The following is a 14,541-nucleotide window of genomic DNA, read 5'->3' as shown; positions in this document are numbered from 1 at the left end:
TACATACCCCTAATCTAACCCAAACCCCCCTTACAAAAACCTAACACTAATCCCCTGAAGATCATCCTACCTTGAGTCGTCTTCACTCAGCCGAGCCACCGATGGAACTGAAGAGGACATCCGGAGCGGAAGAAGTTAATCCTCCAAGCGGCGCTGAAGAAATCTTCCATCCGATGAAGTCATCATCCAGGCGGCGCTGAAGAAAAGTCTTCGATCCGGCCGATGTCATCTTCAAAGAGGCGCTGAAGAGGTCTTCTATCCGGGCGAAGTCATCTTCCAAGCCGGGTCTTGAATCTTCCTTCCGCCGACGCGGAACCACCTTCTTCACCGACGGACTACGACGAATGACGGCTCCTTTAAGGGACGTCATCCAAGATGGCGTCCCCTCAATTCCGATTGGCTGATAGGATTCTATCAGCCAATCGGAATTAAGGTAGGAAAATCTGATTGGCTGATGGAATCAGCCAATCAGATTCAAGTTCAATCCGATTGGCTGATCCAATCAGCCAATCAGATTGAGCTTGCATTCTATTGGCTGATCGGAACAGCCAATAGAATGCGAGCTCAATCTGATTGGCTGATTCCATCAGCCAATCAGATTTTTCCTACCTTAATTCCGATTGGCTGATAGAATCCTATCAGCCAATCGGAATTGAGGGGACGCCATCTTGGATGACGTCCCTTAAAGGAGCCGTCATTCGTCGTAGTCCGTCGGTGAAGAAGGTGGTTCCGCGTCGGCGGAAGGAAGATTCAAGACCCGGCTTGGAAGATGACTTCATCGGATGGAAGATTTCTTCAGCGCCGCTTGGAGGATTAACTTCTTCCGCTCCGGATGTCCTCTTCAGTTCCATCGGTGGCTCGGCTGAGTGAAGACGACTCAAGGTAGGATGATCTTCAGGGGATTAGTGTTAGGTTTTTGTAAGGGGGGTTTGGGTTAGATTAGGGGTATGTGGGTGGTGGGTTTTAATGTTGGGGGGGTTGTATTTTTCTTTTACAGGCAAAAGAGCTGTTTTCTTTGGGGCATGCCCCCACAAATGGCCCTTTTAAGGGCTGGTAAGGTAAAAGAGCTTTGAAATTTATTTAATTTAGAATAGGGTAGGGCATTTTTTTATTTTGGGGGGTTTGTTATTTTATTAGGGGGCTTAGATTAGGTGTAAGTAGCTTAAAATTGTTGTAATATTTGTAACATGTTTGTAACTTATTTTTTTATTTTTTGTAACTTAGCTTTTTTTTTTTTGTACTTTAGTTAGTTTATGTAATTGTATTTAATTGTAGTTATTTGTAGGTAGTTTATTTAATTAATTTAATGATAGTGTAGTATTAGGTTTAATTGTAACTTAAGTTAGGATTTATTTTAAAGGTAATTTTGTATTTCTTTTAGCTATGTAGTTATTAAATAGTTAATAACTATTTAATAACTATTCTAACTGGCTAAAATAAATACAAAGTTACCTGTAAAATAAATATAAATCCTAAGATAGCTACAATATAATTATTAATTATATTGTAGCCATATTAGGGTTTATTTTACAGGTAAGCATTTATTTTTAAATAGGAATAATTTATTAAAGTATAGTGTAGTGTTAGGTGTAATTGTAACTTAGGTTAGGATTTATTTCACAGGTACATTTCTCTTTATTTTAGCTAGGTAAGCTATTAAATAGTTAATAACTATTTAATAGTTATTGTACCTGGTTAAAATAAATTGAAAGGTACCTGTAAAATAAATATAAATCCTAAGATAGCTATAATATAATTATTATTTATATTGTAGCTATATTAGGGTTTATTTTTAAGGTATTTAGTTTTAAATAGGATTCATTTACTTAATAAGAGTTAATTTATTTAGATTTATTTAATTAATATTTAAGTTAGGGGGGCGTTAGGGTTAGGGTTAGACTTAGGTTTAGGGGTTAATAATTTTATGACAGTGGCGGCGGCGTAGTGGGGGGCAGGATAGGGGTTAATAAATTTATTATAGGTGGCGACGGTGTAGGGGGGGCAGATTAGGGGTTAATAAATTTATTATAGGTGGCGACGGTGTAGGGGGGGCAGGATAGGGGTTAATACATTTAATATAGGTTGCGGCGGGTTCAGGGAGCGGCGGTTTAGGGGTTAATACATTTATTATAGTTGCGGTGGGCTCCGGGAGCGGCGGTTTAGGGGTTAATATGTATAGAGTAGCTTGCGGTGGGCTCCGGGAGCGGCGGTTTAGGGGTAATAACTTTATTTAGTTGCGGCGGTGTAGGGGGGGTCAGATTAGTGGTGTTTAGACTCGGGGTACATGTTAGGGTGTTAGGTGTAGATAGCTCCCATAGAAATCAATGGGATGTCTGTCAGCAGCGAACTTGTACTTTCGCTATGGTCAGACTCCCATTGATTCCTATGGGATCCGCCGCCTCCAGGGGTGGCGGATTGAAAACCAGGTACGCTGGGCCGTAAAAGTGCCGAGCGTACCTGCTAGTTTTTTGATAGCTAGCAAAAGTAGTGAGAATGTGCCATCTGGAGTGACGTAAGAATCGATCTGTGTCGGACTGAGTCCAGCGGATCGATGCTTACGTCACAAAATTCTACTTTTGCCGGTCTCGAGCCTTTGATAACTAAGGCGAATCAGCCTCGCCACAAATACGCTGCGGAATTCCAGCGTATTTGAGGTTGACGGCTTGATAACTACCCCCCTATGTGAGAACAACCTGTTTTGTAAACTCGAGAAATGTGAGTTCCATCAGACTCAAGTAACCTTCCTAGGTTATGTTATCTCCGTTGCAGGGTTCTCCATGGATCCTGACAAGTTATCTGCAGTTCTGCAGTGGCCTCGCCCAGTTGGTCTTCGGTCTATAAAACGTTTTTTGGGGTTCGCCAATTACTATAGAAAGTTTATTAAAAACTGTTCTTCCTTGGTCAAACCTATCACAGACATGACCCGTAAAGAGAATGATCCACTCCATTGGTCACCTACTGCCATTAAGGCCTTTGATAGTCTTAAGACTGCCTTTGCTGCTGCTCCAGTTCTGGCTCATCCTAACCCTGTTCTGCCTTTCGTTCTTGAGGTCGATGCGTCTGAGACTGGAGTAGGTGCCCTCTTGTCTCAACGTCCTACGCCTGACGGTTCCTTGCATCCGTGTGGTTTCTTCTCTAAGAAATTGTCTCCAGCGGAGTGCAATTATGAAATTGGAGACAGGGAATTACTGGCCATAATTTTCATAATTTTGGCACTTAAGGAATGGAGGCATCTTCTCGAGGGTACTAGCGTGCCAGTGCTCATTCTTACTGACCACAAGAATTTAACTTATCTATCTATAGCAAAACGTTTGTCACCCCGACAGGCCAGATGGCCGCTATTTTTGTCTCGGTTTAATTATGTGGTCTCCTACCTGCCTGGTAGTAAGAATATTAGGGCTGAAGCCCTGTCTCGACAATTTTCGCCTCTGTCCAAGGAGGAGTCTGTACCTACTCCTGTTATATCTCCTGACCATATTTTGGCTACCATACGTACTAATTTGACTTCTCCTTTGGGGGAGGAGATCCTGGCTGCACAAACCAATGCACCTCCTGAGAAACCTAGTGGTAAGTGTTTTGTTCCTGAGAATCTTCAAACTAAACTTTTGCACACTTACCACTATCCTAAAGCCGCAGGTCACCCAGGCAAGAACCAAATGATTTGGTCTGTCACTCGACAATTCTGGTGGCCAGGTCTTCGTTCTGATGTTGCTGCGTATGTTGCCTCCTGCTCAGTTTGTGCACAGAATAAGACTCCTCGACGTCTTCCTGTGGGTCTTCTTCAACCTATTGCTAATGGTGAGCGTCCTTGGACACATCTTTCCATGGACTTCATTGTTGAGCTCCCTGTTTCCAATGGCAATACTGTTATCCTTATGGTGGTTGACCGTTTTTCTAAAATGTCACATTGCATTCCCTTGATGAAGCTGCCTACCGCTCAGGAGCTTGCTTCAATTTTTGCCTGGGAGGTCTTCCGTTTACATGGGTTACCCAAGGAGATAGTGTCGGACTGGGGTAGCCAGTTTGTCTCCAGATTGTGGCGTTCCTTTTGTGCTCAAATGGGGATCCAGCTTACCTTCTCCTCGGCATATCACCCTCAATCCAATGGGGCTGCGGAACTGTCTAATCAAGCTCTGGAACAGTTCCTCCGTTGTTATGTCTCCAAGATATCCCCGTTCATGGCGAATTATGGGTTTCAACCATCCTTGTTGCCCGATTCATTCATGTCTCAGGGTATTCCGGCTTTGGAGGAGCATCTCCGGCAACTCCGTTCCACGTGGGTACAGATTCAGGATTGCCTTCATCGTTCTATGCAGCACCAAAAGTTCCAGGCTTATCGTAGGCGTCTGCCTGCACCTTCCTACCAGGTTGGTGAGAGAGTTTGGCTTTCCTCCCGCTACTTGAACCTTCGTGTGCCTTCCAATAAATTGGCTCCCCGTTATGTTGGTCCTTTTCGAATACTCCGACGGGTTAATCCTGTGGCCTACGCTCTTGACCTTCCTCCTGCTATGCGCATCTCCAATGTTTTTCATGTCTCCCTCTTGAAACCATTGGTTTGTAATCGGTTTACCACTGTGTTGCCTCGTCCCCGTCCTATCTTTGTTGACAACCATGAGGAGTATGAGGTCAGCAGCATTATTGACTCTCGTATGTCCAGGGGCCGTGTACAGTATTTGGTTCACTGGAGAGGCTACGGTCCGGAGGAGCGTTCTTGGGTTCCCTCCTCTGATGTTCATGCTCCCGCCCTCCTCCGTGCCTTCCATGCCCGTTTCCCCAATGAGCCTGTTGTCCTCCCGCGGGGGAGGGGTCATTGAGGGGAGGGTACTGTCAGGGTTTTTCCCTGTTGTGTTTGCCATGTGCTGCTGGCAGCCATTTTACTCACCTCTCTTCCTGACTTGGTGCATTGTGGGGGATGCTGCTCAATTCCGGCACTTCCTTTTATGGCCAGACTGGTGTGCATCATCCATGTGAAACAGGATGCAGTCTCAGAATTGTGATGTCATCACTTATTATTTAAAGGGCCTCTGTTCAGTATGCTTTGCCTTTGCATTGTCTCAGACCTGTTTGTGAGAGTTCCTGTGTATTACCTGGCTGCCTGACGTCCTTCCTGGTTCCTGATCCCTGGCTTGTTCCAGACTCTGCTGTTTTTCTTGTTCCTGATTCCAGCTCGTCTGACTATTCGCTTTGGCTCCTGACTCGGCTCGTCTGACTACCAGCTCTGGTTTTGATTCCTGGCTTGTTATTTGACTTGTGGACTTTTTATTATTTTTTTGCTATTAATAAAGGTGTGATTATTTTTGCACTTCTCGTCTCAGTCTGATTCCTGGCACCCTGACATCTAGAAAGGTGAATCTCAGGAATTTGTGATGATCCCTGTGGATGGGAACATGAAGATACGCGTCCTTCAGTTCTATGGTCGTCATGAACTGACCCTCGAGGACCAAAGGAAGAATGGAACGATTGGTTTCCATTTTAAAGGGCGGTACCCTGAGAAAGTTTTTGAGGCACTTTAGGTCTAAAATAGGTTGAAAAGTTCCCTCTTTTTTGGGCACCACAAACAGATTTGAATAGAATCCTAGACCCTGTTCCCTTACTGGAACTGGAACAATCACTCCCAGGGAGGAAAGGTCCTGAACGCAGTTCCAGAATGCCTCTCTTTTTACCTGGTCTGCAGATAACCTTGAGAGGTGGAATCTACCCCTGGGAGGGAAAGTTTTGAATTCTATTTTGTAACCCTGAGATACTATGTCCACAGCCCAAGGATCTAGGACATCTCGTCTCCATGCTTGACAAAACAGGAAAAGTCTGCCCCCCACTTGATCTGATCCCGGACCGGGGGCCGACCCTTCATGCTGACTTAGACTCAGATGAGGGTTTCTTTGATTGCTTTCCCTTATTCCAAGACTGATTGGACTTCCAAGAAGACTTGGACTGCTCCTGCTTGGAAGAGGGAGAGGAAGACTTTTGACGTTTGAAGTTACGAAAGGAACGAAAATTACTTTGACATCCTTTGAGTCTGTTCTTCTTGTCTTGCGGTAGAAAAGACCCTTTTCCACCCGTAATATCAGAAATTATTTTTGCCAGACCAGGTCCGAACAAGATCTTACCCTTGTAAGGAAGTGCCAGAAGCTTGGACTTAGTGGTAACATCAGCTGACCAAGATTTTAGCCATAATGCCCTGCGGGCTAGGACAGTGAAGCCAGACATCTTAGCTCCCAGTTTAATAACTTGGATGTTAGCATCAGAAATAAAGGAATTGGCTAGTTTGAGAGCCATAATCCTATCTTGTATCTCCTGCAACGGAGTCTCTACTAAAATTGATTCAGACAATACTTTGCACCAATAAGATGCCGCACTTGCTACTGTGGCAATACAAACTGCAGGTTGCAGTTGAAGACCTTGATGAACATACATCTTCTTCAAATAAGCTTCCAGCTTTTTGTCCATGGGATCCTTAAAGGAACAGCTATTCTTTATAGGGATCGTAGTTCTCTTAGCCAGAGTAGAAATAACCTCTTCTACTTTAGGCACCATGGGCCAAGAATCTTTACTGGAGTCAGTAACAGGAAACATCTTTTTAAATACGTTATTTAAATTATTATTATTGTTAAATTATTCCTGTGAAATAATCTCTGTCACACAGTCTGGGACAGGAAAAACTTCCACAGAGGAAGTAACATCTTAGTATTTATTAAGTTTACTAGACTTCTTAGGGTTGACAACGACAGAAGTTTCGGAGTCATCCAAAATAGCCAATACCACCTTTAACAGTACACAAAGGTGTTCAAGCAGAAATCTGAAGTTTACTTATTCAGTATCAGATGAAGGAATAATACTGTCCCAATCTGAGTTTTCACCCTCAAAGGCTACTGACGTATCCTCTTCATCAGACTAATGAGGGAGGGAAACCTGCGTAGCAGAAGGTGGAACAGAAACATTACTATCTGAATGTCTAACTTTCCTCTTGCATTTTCCAAGAATAGGAAAAGCAGATAACGCCGCAGATACCACAAAAGATACCTGTGCAGCAAAATCTGCAGTCAAATAAACTCCTCCAGGAGGCTGAGAGGAAATGCAGGGCACTGCATGTGATGCCATAGAGGCTTGGGACGTTTGAGGAGAAAGCTGTGCTGTGCTGTGAACAGCATCAGCCTGAGAGACATTGGGCTCAGCGGGCAACAATTTATCTTTAAATTGAAGTGTTCTAGCTAAGCATGCAGCACAGAATTGCATAGGCAAAACAATTTGTGCCTCTAGGCATAACAAGCATTTGTCAAAAGACACAAAGTCTTCTATGTCCATAATACTAAATAAAAAATTCCCCAAATTGTAGAAATTTTTTAAATACACTGTCACTTTAAGAATTTGTAATAAAACAGCCGCTTAACGTTATGCCAAAATTCTTTAAAATAATAAACCAATCAGGCCCCCTACACTTCAGACAGGCTGAGGTGCCTTACCGTAACACTAATTAACAATTTGGCTGCCAGAAGTCTCTAAAACGATCGTAACTATAGTAGATCGACACTGAAGAGACTGAAATTCGATAACGTCTCTTCACTCCATGAATATCCGACAGCAGAGAGAAGTCCCATTACCGGCAGAGAGAGGAGACTATGCAGCAAGTAAAAGGCGCGCGTTTTCCTCTGCCTACAACACCGGAGCTAAATTTACACAAATGCTCAAGCAGTCTGTCAGTTAGCCTGTTCTAGTTAAACAAGCAAAGAAAAACAACTGCCAAATCTTAAGTTTATACATAAATCTCTGTATAAAACATAAGCCCCACACACATACTAATATTTCAACAAAATTAGCCCAAAGAGGAAAAACGTCCCAATAAAGGAAAGATTAACCCCTAGGTGTATATTGCATTGCACAAGCAGTTCCAGTGAACTCGTACACGATTGAGCGGATTGCAGACTGCAGTCTCAGAGGCAGCATATGAATTAAGGATCAGCGGTCTTCTTAACTCCTGTTGAACAGGGGCAATTTGGCCCTTGTTAAATCGACCCCTTGGTGTTTTTCCTGAGTTTAGATATACATGTACACTGGAAAACAATATATTGGGCTTTTTTTTAGCATTAGTTCATCTTTTAAATGATATCCTTTTTAAAGGGACAGTCTAGTCAAAACACAAAACTTATATTCAACAACATTGGTCAACTTTTATATAAAATAAAGAGAGATATATGTAATGAGCTTGTAAGAGAATGTAAATACATCTATACACAAAGGGAAAAGAAAAGAAAAAAATATTCCTCACTTTCTCCAACTCCCCTCTACTCCCTTAATAACAAGCCCCTCCCTCTCCTCCTCCCAATCTTCACACCTCTCCAACCTCTTAAAAAAAAACTTTCAATAAGCACCTCCAAATCTGCAGGAGTAGAGCATGGTAGAGTCTGTTGTGTATAAAGTATCAATCACTCACTGTTCCAATCTGCCAATAGGATTGAAGCTCAATCCTATTGGCTAATTGCATCAGCCAATAGGATTTTTTACCCTTTAATTCCGATCTATCAGCCAATCAGAATTCAAGGGACGCCATCTTGGATGATGTCATTTAAAGGAACCTTCATTCTTCAAGATCCAGCGAAAGAAGAGGATGCTCCGCGCCAGATGTCTTAAAGATGGAGCCGCTCCACATTGGAAGGATGAAGATAGAAGATGTCGTCTGGATGTAGACTTCTGCCTGCCTGGAGGATGACTTCTTGCTGCTTGGATGAAGACTTCTCCCGGATTCGTTGAGGACTTCTTGCCACTTGGATGAAGACTTCTCCCGGCTGGATGAGGATGTATGTCCGGTCTTCAAAAACTGTAAGTGGATTTTTGGGGGTTAGTGTTAGGTTTTTTTAAGGGTTTATTAGGTGTGTTTTAATTTTAGATTAGGGACTTTGGGCAACGTAAAAGAGCTAAATGCCCTTTTTTAGGGAGTTTTATTTTGGGGGGGTTGGTTGTGTGAGTGGTGGGTTTTACTGTTGGGGGGTTGTTTGTATTTTTTTTTACAGGTAAAAGAGCTGATTTCTTTGGGGCAATGCCCGCAAAAGGCCCTTTTAAGGGTCATTGGCAGTTTAGTGTAGGCTAGGGTTTTTTTATTTTGGGGGGGGGGGGGCTTTTTTATTTTGATAGGACTATTAGATTAGGTGTAATTAGTTTAAATATTTAATAATGTTTTAATTATTTTGTGTAATTTAGTGTTTATTATTTTTTGTAATTTAGATAAATGTATTTTGTTAATTTATTTTATTTAATTTTAGTGTAATGTTAGGTGTTAGTGTAACTCAGGTTAGGTTTTATTTTACAGGTAAATTTGTATTTATTTTGACTAGGTAGCTAGTAAATAGTTAATAACTATTTACTAACTAGTCTACCTAGTTAAAATAAATACAAACTTACCTGTGAAATAAAAATAAAACATAAGATAGATACAATGTAACTATTAGTTATATTGTAGCTAGCTTAGGTTTTATTTTACAGGTAAGTATTTATTTATTTTTAAATAGGAATAATTTAGGTATTAATTGTAATTTTTATTTGTGATTATTTTAATTATGTTAAAGTTAGTGGGTGTTAGGGTTACGTTAGGGTTAGACTTAGGGTTAGGTTTATGGGTTAATAACTTTAGTATAGTGTTGGCGACATTGGGGCAGCAGATTAGGGGTTAATAATTGTAGTTAGGTGGCGGCGATTTTGGGGGCAGCAGATTAGGGGTTAAAAAACAGTAATGTAGGTTGCGGCGATGTTAGGGACAGCATATTAGGGGATAATAAGGGTATGTAGGGGGCAACAACATTGGGGCAGCAGATTAGGGGTTAATAATATTGAACTATTGTTTAAAATGCGGGAGTGCGGCGGTTTAGGGGTTAATATGTTTATTATAGTGGCGGCGATGTCCGGAGCGGCAGATTAGGGGTTAATAATTTTATTTAAGTATTTGCAATGCGGGAGGGCCTTGGTTTAGGGGTTAATAGGTAGTTTATGGGTGTTAGTGTACTTTCTGACACTTTAGTTATGAGTTTTATGCTACAGCTTTGTAGCGTAAAACCCATAACTACTGACTTTCAGTTTACGGTACAGATCTTGTAGCTATAGGCTGTACTGCTCACTTTTTGGCCGGACAGACAAACTCGTAATACCGGCGCTATGGAAGTCCCATTGAAAAAGGACTTTTTAAAAAGTGCGGTAGTTACGTTGCGTGACGGCCAAAAAAGTGTGCAGTACAGCTATGCCTACAAGACTCGTAATACCAGCGGTAGTGAAAAAGCAGCATTATGAGGCTTTTTCACTCATATCGCAAAACTCGTAATCTAGCCATAACATTGCAAAAAAATAAAAATCCTAACAATACAAAAAATAATAAAATCTTAAAAAACCCTAAACTCCCCATCTCCCTGAAAAGGGCATTTGGATGGGCATTGCCCTTAAAAGGGCATTCAGCTCTTTTGCTGCCCAAATTAAAAAAAAAAACCTAATCTATAAAAATAAAACACCCCCAAAAAACTAACACTAAACCCATAAAGGAATCCAGACGAAGGTCCATCTTCATCCAGGCGGTGGTCCATCTTCTTTCAGGCAGTGGTACATCTTCTTCATCCCAGTGATGGCAGCAGCGACGTTGGTCCTCATCTTGCGAGCTTGAACACGGGAGTCCTCTTCATATGGTCTCCAGCCGCAAACAGAATAGTGAATGCAAGGTACCCCTTTTATAAAGTGGTACCCTTGCCTTCCTATTGGCTGATTTGAATCTTCAAACTCAAATCAGCCAATAGAATGAAAGCTTTTTTCTTTCATTGTCTGTGACAGCTTATTCAACACACGTTTGATTTGCTCTTAATAAAGGCAATCTTATTGACGAAACACGTAAAGCTTTTAATCTTTGTTTTTTAATTATTCAAACTGTATTTTAATTGATGTCTTGCTGGTGTTTCCGGGAATAAAAGCTGTTTTTAATTATATCTTGTGAGTATCTACCATTAGTGCTTTCCAGTGTATGACATTGCTGCACTATTCTGGTTTATTATCTCTTGGAGGTTTGATGTGACAAGAGCAGCAAGGCTGGAAAATTCAGCTATACCCCTAAGAGACACAGTGCTGCCAGTTTTGCATCTATTCTTCAAGTATACGGTTAAAGAGAACTGGGGCAGGCAGCGATCTCTTTAAAGGGAAGATTGACACACATTTTATAATTGTTTATATTTTCATTGTATTATGTTTATTATTAGTCACATGTTCCCAGTTTGGGAAATATTTATAATTCAAGAAATGTGAAGTAGGAGTGTGCTAGGGAAAGTGGAAGCCTTCCTAAGATAACCTCCCTACTCGGCTATCACTATAAGTACTATACACAGATTGGAAGGCGCTAAAAAGCTAAACCACATTATAGAGTTATATTTAAATGATCAAAGAGAATTCATATCCAAGTCTATCTAAATAAAGTAAAAAAAATAGGAGTTATTCGATACAATGCACAGGTAAAATGTTAAAAAATTTACAATTTAATCTCAAATAGACATAAAACAGAAGGAACGTCTCCCTTTAAAATAAAGTTGCAACTTATTAAAACCACGATTACCAGATTGTAAAATTCAAACAGTCCTCGGACTAGGGATTAAAAACTTTCCACATACTTTGAATAAGAGCTCATATATCAGATAACCACCAGATAACCACAAGATATCTCCACTTTATTGGGTTAACCACATCTGTCCAGCACAATCACCCCTATGGTCCTCTCACAGTACCTTAGGCTTCTACGTAACCCGCCAGACCACTTCTGTATACCGGCATAGGAGATACCCAAGACTCACAGGATCCACTGCTTTGGTGCTGCGTAACTCTCAGCGTTTCCGTGTTGCTTCGGAGCCGGTCATGTGACCTCTAGTGAGCGATATTATTGGATATCCAATATATACTGTTATTCTTCAGCTGGATAAAGGATTTCATTTTTTTCTTTTATCACGTTACTCCTCAAGGTCAGATGCAAAAGATTTGTAGATGCCCACCACTTGGGGCTTTATCAAGATTACATAACGGAATATGTTCTATTTATTTATAAATACATATTTCTACATATATCTGATGATTTTTTAAACAAATAAATATTCATACCTTTATATATAGATGATTATATATAGGTTTATATAAACATCAATACACATTTATACACATATATACATATGTATATATACAAACATACACACACATATTTAGACATTATAGCCCTTTCCATTCAAATACCTTGTCATATACCATAAACCTTTTAACCCATATAGTTTATTTTTTATTTTTTGTAATGTTAGGTTTTTTATTTTTTAAGTAATGTTATTTTTATTTTTTGTAAAGGTAAGGTTAGTATTTTTTACTTTTTCATGTAAGATTTTTTTTCTTTTTTTCTTTAAAGTTAGTTGTTTTTTGTTTGTTTTATTAGGATAATTTTTATTGAGGTGATCAAGCAAACATTGCAGATATACATAGGATAATCAGCATTTAGTACAAGAGTTTTACAATTTCAGTATGTGAGAAACATAAAGGAAAAGCAATGATATCACCAGGGCCGGATTTCCCATTAGGCACAGCAGGCATGTGCCTACAGGTGCCTTGCAGTGAGGGGCGCCTGCCTGTCGGTAATAAAATTTTTTTTTTTTTTTTTTTTTATGAGGGCATTTATTTTAGTAAGAATTGTGCTGCCAGGTGCCTACAAAGTCGAGTGTTTCATTCGGAATATGTTACAGCAGTTGAGGGAGCCATGAAGGAGAGAGGGGCAAAGATTAAAACTAAACCCCTCCCATTTTCGCCAGGCATGTTTAGTTTCACTTTTATTTTATGTGCTTCTGTTGCCTCACACAGCCAAGCTCCATGCTGATGTGGTGCAGAAACTTTTTGTTGAGGAATGAAAGCTTCAGAACAGGTTAGGACTGTACAAGGCTTCTAATGCTGCCTAGAATGAAAACATAACAAGCAGAGCACTTTAACCCCTTGGCTACCAGAGAGGGTTGCAGTGTATTCACTTGTTATGTGCTGTATTCCTTTTTTATAGCCAGGAGTTTAAATTCTGCTTCAGGATGAATGTTTTTGTTCTATAAAGGCCTTGGAGGTTATGTGGGACTAGCTGCTCTGCTCTTTATTACAAGCTGCCAATTGTGATTTACAGCCTTTAGGGCACTTTGACAACAAAGTTTGTAGACTGTAAGGCTGTAAAATGTGTATGTGTGTAAACCACTCACATGGCATATTTGTTTGTATGTATGTATATGTATGTGTGTATATATATATATATATATATATATATATATACATACACATACACACACATCACACACACACACACACACACATATATATATATATATATATATACACATACACACACATCACATTAAAAATTGTTAATCTGTTCTTTTATCAAGTAAGTGTGGTATTTTTGTATTGTGGTAAATTGAATTTCTAAGTTCTAATTTTAAACACATTTGTTGACCTCTGGATTACATATAATCTACAACATTCCATGTTTTCCTTTGAGAGCAACATCATATGATATTTATATTTCAGAACAAAATAAATGTAACATCTGTGTGTATTTGTACCAAAAATATCAGAGTTTACAAGATTTTTTTCATGTAGTGGAAAAAAATACCTACATTTGATATTTTCTTCCACTGGCTGCACAGATTGTTGATGGTGATGAGCTTGCATGCTGCTAGTTTTAATATTGCTATTGTTTACACAAAACTGTGTTTAACTCCAACAAAATGTTAAGCACATAGTCAAAGTCATCTCCAGAAAAGCAATACACTAATGGCTTGTCAATAAACATGTCCTATGAGCCCATCTGGGTCTGCACAGATGTGTATTGCTGTCTCAGAACTGACATTGACTATGTGTTTAACTGTTTTGCAAGAGGCTAACACACTTCTGTGCAAGCACTATTGCAATAATAAAATGCCCAGCAAACTGTCACATTTTATGTCCTTTTAAATAGGGTTTTCTTTAGAATATTTTGCATTAAAAGTTTAACATGATTTGTTTTTGTTATACATAATAGAAATTGTATGGCCATTTGAGTCAAGTGAATATTGATTTTTGGTGTAGCTTCCATTACAACAAATATTGCAATTGGTGTGTGTATTTGTGTATCTCCATAAAAGGGAAAATGTAATTTTACATCTAATATTTATTTTTAGTAATAATAATAATAATAATAATAAAAAAAGTCCTCATTTTTTCCACTTTTTTTCTGGGGGGGTGGGGGGGGGCGCTTCAGGTTTTTGTGCCTACAGCCACCTGAGATGTAAATCCGGCCCTGGATATCACAGAATGTACTGTCTGGAATGGCTCAATCAAAATATTTTAAAAACAAAGAAAAAATAAAGCCTAAGGGGCCGATTTATCATTGGTCCGACAGACATCGATGAATGCTGTCAGCATTTATCATTGCACAAGCAGTTCTTGTGAACTGCTTGTGCAATGCCGCCCCCTGCAGATTCACAGCCAATCAGCCGCTAGCAAGGGGTTGCAATCAGCAACGTATGAGATGTCCGCAGCCTC

This window comes from Bombina bombina, chromosome 1, assembly GCF_027579735.1.
Source record: "Bombina bombina isolate aBomBom1 chromosome 1, aBomBom1.pri, whole genome shotgun sequence".
Taxonomy (NCBI): domain Eukaryota; kingdom Metazoa; phylum Chordata; class Amphibia; order Anura; family Bombinatoridae; genus Bombina; species Bombina bombina.
Note: the sequence above shows the minus strand (reverse complement) of the source record.